Raw genomic sequence first — 6575 nt, 5'->3', positions numbered from 1 at the left:
GGTAGGTAGGGCTTTTGCGAGAAGGTGACTGCGGAGTGGCACCCCGGTGCTCACTACGCATCTGCCGGTTAGAACCAGTTCCAGGGGCACCAGCCCTGGCCTGGGGAAAGTCCGGCAGGGGAGAGGGGTGTAACTACCCCCCTTCCTGGTCCCACCCTTAGGGCAGGACCTAGTCATGTACCCACCCCTTTCTTTAGAATAAAGGCCGGAGCGGGGACCCTTCCAAATTAGATCATCTTTGAATCAAGAATACTTTCTACGAAAGGACTTCGAGACTCTTCTCAAGATTTCTCCCTTGTGACTAAGGAGTAGTCACCCTGCATCAGCGGGCACCATCTAAGAACTCTGCGGTTTGCTGTAAGTCCTTCCTCAAGGAATCCGACGGCCCAGCTGGACGAGAACCGGCTTCCCTGGCACCTCTGACCTCTACCCATGTCATCAGCTCAGCTGTGATCTGTGGGTGCGACGAGACCTCGAGGGACCGGCCATCATCAGAACCTGCACGCTCTTAACCAGCACGACCATCGAAGCAATTCTCTGGTGAGTGCTCTGGGGTCCGAGAAGCCCCGACCCGGAGCCGCTCCAGCACCGAAGTGCAGTCTCCCAGCATCTCCACGATCTGCGTGGGGCCCTTCTGCTCGCTGCTCAGCACGTTGTCTGGTCACTAGCCGCTGGCTTGTGCCCTTCTGTGACGACATCCGACAATCAACACTGCTGGTCTGGTTGCTCCAGACTGGCCCTTGCTTCCATCTTTGCGAGAAGCACCCCGGACCCTCCTGGTCCACTCACGACGCCATCTTAGGCCCACCACGTGGCCCTGAGACCTGCCAAGGCTTGTTGCCCCATCCTGGGCCCAGCGACGCCGACAGCATCATCCTTCGTGGGACAGCTCGCACCTCCATCCTGGTCGCCGACAACGCCTCCTGGTCCGTGAGACTGCAGAGCCTAGCGTCGCCCACTCACCTGGCCGAGGTGACGGCCAACCGGTGCCTTCCTGGTACCCTCTGACTACTGGCTAGTAGTACGAACTTGGTCCCCTCTGCTTTCAGGTATCATCAATCTCTGATCCAGGCTTGGATCTCTACGAACTATTCATCACTGGTCGCCGGCCAGCAACTCCTTTTCTTCCGGCTCCTGGCTCGTCAGCGAAGACCCCGACGCCTGTAAGACTTGTGCAGCCGCAGCCCTCGTGGCTAGGTAACTCGGCATTTCGGTGCCTGCATAGCCTCTTTACTCTAGGGTCCCGAGTCCCTCGCTTCCGACTTGCCTTATCGGGTCCGCCCGAGACCTTAAACTTTCCGTGCCCTCGGACACTTGTTTTAATTGTGCACTTGAAGTATTTTCCTAAGAGATTTGGTTTGTGCTTAGTACCCTGTCCTCATAAAGAGTACAGGGCTGTTGTGATTCTTAATAAATATACTGTTTATTTTCATAACACTTGTGTGGTGTCGTTTCACTTGGTGTTCAAGGGGTACATGTGTGGTAAACAGCTGGCTTAACGCGCCCTCTCGAGTCTTTAGCCTTAGACTGCTCGTATCCACGCTACTAGGATAGCTGGTCTATAGGTTGACTTACAACCAATCACCATAAGGGTCGTTTGGAACGATACATAGCGGTCGCTAGAATAGCGAACGCTGCATATCGGGCCAACTCCTCACATTGGTGAGCAGCGGTTGGGATTTGAGCTTGCTGTTGTTTTACCACACGTATCCTAAGAATATCTTGTTGAAAGATCACATAAGTACTGTTAGTACATAGTACATATAACTAAAGCTTAGAATACTCTGAGTTCTACTGAACCAGCTGTTGCAGCTCCTCAAGGCTTAGCACACCTTGGCTGCAACTCTTAGCAAGGGAACAGTAGGTAAACACATAGTGTAGGTAGGTGCATCACTTACACCACACTAGAAACAGTATGTCGGACAAAGGAGGAAACTCTGAGTCTCCCCTTGTGTCAGTTGACCCTCCACAGGTCATCCCTTCGAGATATACTGTGCTGAGCTTCAAGGAGTTAAGACAAGTGTGTCACTCCAGGAAGATCAAGCAGGGGTCTAACCCCACAACGTCCTTTCTGATTGGTCTCTTGGAGACTTATGATGCCAGAAAAGCTGAGACCCTTCCCAGCTCTTCTAATCCAGAAGGAGACATGCCTCCCCTCGAGGGAACCAGAGACGATCCTGACCTCATCCACCTCGCAACTGAGAACGAAGATGTGGAGGATGATGAGGATGAGGATCCCTCTGGGGATGAGGCAGATAAGGGACAGGTAGAAGTCGTCAGACTAACCCGGTCCAACTTAAGCAAACATGATAGTGGTACTGGGGGACCCCCAGCGCTACTGTCAGGTCAGCTTAACATTGGGAATGGACGAGCCCGATCTCTGTCGAGAGACTCTGGCAGATCCCTTCAAACCAATGGCTCTCACAACTCTTCTCAAAGAGGGATGACGTCCCCTCAGAGGAGAGTGTACGAAGCTAAGGAAAGGGCAGCTAATCTGAGGATTGAAAGGGAAGAACTTGCCCTGGCCAAAGAAAGGCTTGCCTTTGCTAGAGAGCAACAGTTAAGTGGGGTAGTCCCCACTGGTGGCAGCATTGTACCTAGCAATAGGGAAAGGAGTTTTGATACGAAACACCTTGGGAAGATAGTGCCCCCCTTTAAACAAGGGGACGACATCCACAAATGGATTACTGCTTTGGAGAGGGCCTGCACTGTGCAAGGTGTTCCCCAGAGTCAGTGGGCAGCTATCTTGTGGCTCTCCTTTGAAGGTAAAGGAAGAGACAAGCTCCTCACCACAAGGGTGGAGGATGCTAACGATTACCAAGTCTTGAAAAATACACTCGTTGAAGGGTTCGGCCTAACCACTGAGCAGTACAGGGTGCTGTTCAGGGATACCCAGAAAACGCAGTCTCAAGACTGGTCTGACTTTGTCGATTGTGCCACTAAGGCTTTTGAGGGCTGGTTGCTGGGCAGTAAGGTTACTGATTACAAAGGATTGTATAATTTGATGATGAGAACAAATTTTAAACAATTGTCAGAACCAGTTGTTGCATCAGCATCTTGTCGACTCGGATCTGACCTCTCCCCAAGAATTGGGAAAGAAGGCAGACAGATGGGTTCGTACGAGAGTTAAACAGAACCAGGGCCAGAATCAAGGTGGTCAGAAGAAAGCAGACCAGAAGGGTAAAGATTCAAAGGGGGAACAAAATGACCAGAAGTCTTCGACAGGTCCCCAACAACCCAAAGAGGGTGGGGGTCAGGCTCCCCAAAAGAAGAAAGAAGGCCAATCCAAAAGATGGTGCCAGTACTGTAAAAGTAAATCTCACTGGTTTAGTGAGTGCACCAAGAAAGGAGGAGGGCAGACTCCTGCCACTGCAGCCCCTAAGGCACCTGTGCCCCCTAGTACAGTCAGCAGTGGTAGTGCGCCTCCCAAGGGTTTAGTAGGGTTAACCCTGGGTTCTGAGGGGCGTGACAACTTAGTTGGCACACTCACTCAGGCTGTCCTTGTCAGTACAGGGGACGTGGACGTGTCCCCTGACATAAGTCCCAATACTTTGGGCAAATACAGACAGACGCCTTTCATAAATGGAAAGATGGCTCAGGCCTATAGGGACACTTGTGCCAGCGTCACCATGGTGACGCCTAACTTTGTGGACCCTGGACAGATCATGCCAGGTACAGAATTCCTGGTGACCAATGCAAGCAATGTCACTACCAATCACAGTATGGCAATTGTAGCTTTCTCCTGGGGAGGGGTAACTGGCCAAAAGAAGGTTGTAGTTAGTTCAGACCTCCCAGTGGATTGTTTGTTGGGCAATGATTTGGAGTCTTCACAATGGTCAGAAGTGGAGCACCGGACTCACATGGAAATGTTAGGTTTGCCAGCACATGTGTTCGCTGTGACCAGGTCACAGGTCAGGAAATGCCCCACTGAACAGGTGCTGGATCCTGGAACAACGGACCAGACACCTCCCAAGAAAAAGAGCAGTAGGGTTAAGGCTGCGCCTTCCCCCTTGCCCCAGGTCGTGGATCAAGTCTCAGAGGAGGCTGACCTACAAGAATTGAGGGAAACTGAGCCTAGGGAGTTCGAACTTGATCAAGTTGAATTCTTGGGTTCAGGGGGACCCTCAAGGGAAGACCTGGGGAAGGACCAGTTAGACTGCCCTTCTCTTGAACCCCTCAGACAGCAGGCTGCTGCTGAGGCTGCTGGGAACGCCACAGGTACCCACAAGGTATACTGGGAAGACTGACTCCTGTACACTGAGTCAAGAGACCCCAAGCCTGGCATGACCAGGAGGCTGGTTGTACCCTTGTCTCAGCGTGGTTTCCTACTTACCTTGGCCCACGAGATTCCCTTAGCAGGTCACTTAGGCCAGACGAAGACGTGGGACAGGCTTGTCTCACACTTTCACTGGCCTCATATGAACGAAGATACCAAGGAGTTTTGCCACTCCTGTGTCACTTGCCAAGCCAGTGGTAAGTCAGGTGGCACGACAAAGGCCCCCCTTATACCAATGCCTGTGGTGGGGGTGCCCTTTGAACGGGTGGGGATCGACATCGTCGGTCCCATGGAACCACCAACAGCATCAGGGCACAAGTTTATACTGGTGGTAGTGGATCATGCCACCAGGTATCCTGAAGCTATTCCCCTTAGGACCACTACAGCGCCTGTTGTGGCAAGAGCCCTAGTTGGAGTATTCTCCAGAGTGGGCTTCCCTAAGGAGGTCGTCTCCGACAGAGGTGCAAACTTCATGTCGAGCTACTTAACTGCTATGTGGAAGGAATGTGGTGTCAACTACAAGTTCACTACACCCTATCATCCACAATGCAATGGGCTTGTTGAGAGATTCAACAGGACCCTGAAAGGGATGATTCATGGACTACCGGAAAAGCTTCGGCGTAGATGGGACGTCCTGATCCCCTGCCTCTTGTTCGCCTACAGAGAAGTCCCACAGAAGGGGGTTGGCTACAGCCCTTTTGAACTTTTGTACGGACATCCTGTAAGAGGACCCCTGTGTTTGGTGAAGGAAGGATGGGAGAGACCTCTCAAAAAGCCTGCAGCCAACATAGTGGACTATGTGCTTGGCCTCCGCTCGCGGATGGCTGAATACATGGAGAAGGCATCTGAAAACCTTAAGGCCAGCCAAGAACTCCAAAAAGCTTGGCATGACCAAAAGGCTGTCTTGACTGTTTATCAGCCCGGACAGAAGGTGTGGGTGTTGGAGCCAGTGGCCCCAGCAGCACTCAAGGACAAATGGTCCGGGCCCTACACCATCCTGGAGAAAAAGGGAGAGGTCACCTACCTGGTCGACCTGGGAACTCCCCGGAGCCCCCACAGGGTGCTTCATGTCAACAGGCTCAAGGCATATGTCGACAGGAAGGACATGAGTTTGCTCATGGCCCTAGATGAGGGACAGGAAGAGGAGAGTGACCCTCTCCCCGACCTGCTCACTCAGAATCCTGACGATGGATCGGTAGATGGTGTTGTCTTTTGTGGCAGCCTCTCCGAACATCAACAGAGCGACTGTAAACAGGTTCTTCAGTCGTTCAGACATATGTTTTCTCTAACACCCAGTCAGACCAATTGATGCACCCATGAGGTTGACACTGGTGACAGCTTGCCCGTTAAGAGTAAAATCTACCGGCAGCCTGATCACGTTAGAGACTGCATCAAGAGTGAAGTGCAGAAAATGTTGGAGCTGGGAGTCATTGAACCCTCGGACAGCCCTTGGGCTAGTCCCGTAGTTCTAGTGCCGAAACCTCACACCCCGGGCGGTAAGAAAGAGATGAGGTTCTGCGTAGACTACAGGGGTCTCAATGCAGTCACTAAGACTGACGCCCACCCAATACCAAGTGCCTGGTTGATGTCCTGCCAGGATTTTGAAGCAACTTCTGGGAGAAGATTCAGGAACAGATGTATGGTCAGTGGCTGTATGGTCAGTGGCATGGACTCACCTTCCTATAAGGGTCCGCCCTTAAGCGCTAGAAAAATCTGCCCAAAATTGGCAGTATGTAAAATTGCACAAAATAACATGTGCATTCTAGCTGCAACCAAATCCCAATTGCATCTTTAAAGTACACCCAAAGCAGCTTTGATAACGGAAACCAATACTATTCTAGTGGCTAAATTGTACAGCAATACTAGAAAACCTCTGCTTGGCCAATTTTTGTGATCCTAAGAAGCGACCCACCCCATTAGCTCAACAAGCATTTAAAACGGGCACAACTGCCCTGGTGACACATAACCCTGACTAAGCATCTCATACGGACCATACAGTATACACCTCTACATCTTAGGGGCCAACAGTCTGGGCTGTTCTTCACCCAGCGCAATAGCAAGAATTCATGTTTGGGCATTAAAATGACAATACTTATAGCGGATTACCATTATAATGCGTTGAGGGATCCACGCAAGCCATACCTCCCTGGAATTCCCTGGGTGTCTAGTTTTCAGAAATGTGTATGTTTGGTAGGTTTTCTCTAGAGCTATTGCCAAGATATGCCCCCAAGGGGGGCAGAAAGACTGGCTATTCTTTTGGGCGGGCAGGCATTGGCATGCCCATTCTGGGAAGCCCCCC

The sequence above is a fragment of the Lissotriton vulgaris genome, chromosome 3_2 (assembly GCF_964263255.1).
Source record: "Lissotriton vulgaris chromosome 3_2, aLisVul1.2, whole genome shotgun sequence".
NCBI lineage: Eukaryota > Metazoa > Chordata > Amphibia > Caudata > Salamandridae > Lissotriton > Lissotriton vulgaris.
The sequence above is the reverse complement of the archived record's forward strand: the minus strand, read 5'-3'. Positions refer to the sequence as shown.